Source organism: Chiloscyllium plagiosum, unplaced genomic scaffold (genome assembly GCF_037043375.1).
Source record: "Chiloscyllium plagiosum isolate Xiang-an unplaced genomic scaffold, Cpla_swu_hap1 HiC_scaffold_51, whole genome shotgun sequence".
NCBI classification, from domain to species: Eukaryota; Metazoa; Chordata; class Chondrichthyes; order Orectolobiformes; family Hemiscylliidae; genus Chiloscyllium; species Chiloscyllium plagiosum.
Window position 1 is genome coordinate 33,591,671 of NW_028270189.1, and position 1,019 is coordinate 33,592,689.

Below are 1,019 nucleotides of genomic sequence, written 5' to 3' on the forward strand. Positions count from 1 at the left end.
GCCAATCGACCCTAACCTACACATCCCTGAACACTATGGGACAATTTAGCACGGCCAATCGACCCTAACCTACACATCCCTGAACACTATGGGACAATTTAGCACGGCCAATCCACCCTAACCTGCACATCCCTGAACACTGTGGGACAATTTAGCACGGCCAATCCACCCTAACCTACACATCCCTGAACACTATGGGACAATTTAGCACGGCCAATCCCCCCTAACCTACACATCCCTGAACACTATGGGACAATTTAGCACGGCCAATCCACCCTAACCTACACATCCCTGAACACTATGGGACAATTTAGCACGGCCAATCCACCCTAACCTACACATCCCTGAACACTATGGGACAATTTAGCACGGCCAACCCACCCTAACCTACACATCCCTGAACACTATGGGACAATTTAGCACGGCCAATCCACCCTAACCTACACATCCCTGAACACTATGGGACAATTTAGCACGGCCAACCCACCCTGACCTACACATCCCTGAACACTGTGGGACAATTTAGCACGGCCAATCCACCCTAACCTACACATCCCTGAACACTGTGGGACAATTTAGCACGGCCAATCCACCCTAACCTACACATCCCTGAACACTATGGGACAATATAGCACGGCCAATCCGCCGTAACCTACACATCCCTGAACACTATGGGACAATATAGCACGGCCAATCCGCCGTAACCTACATATCCCTGAACACTATGGGACAATTTAGCACGGCCAATCCGCCCTAACCTACATATCCCTGAACACTATGAGACAATTTAGCACGGCCAATCCACCCTAACCTGCACATCCCTGAACACTATGGGACAATTTAGCACGGCCAATCCACCCTAACCTACACATCCCTGGACACTATGGGGCAATTTAGCACGGCCAATCCACCCTAACCTACACATCCCTGGACACTATGGGACAATATAGCACGGCCAATCCATCCTAACCTACACATCCCTGAACACTATGGGACAATTTAGCACGGCCAGTCCACCC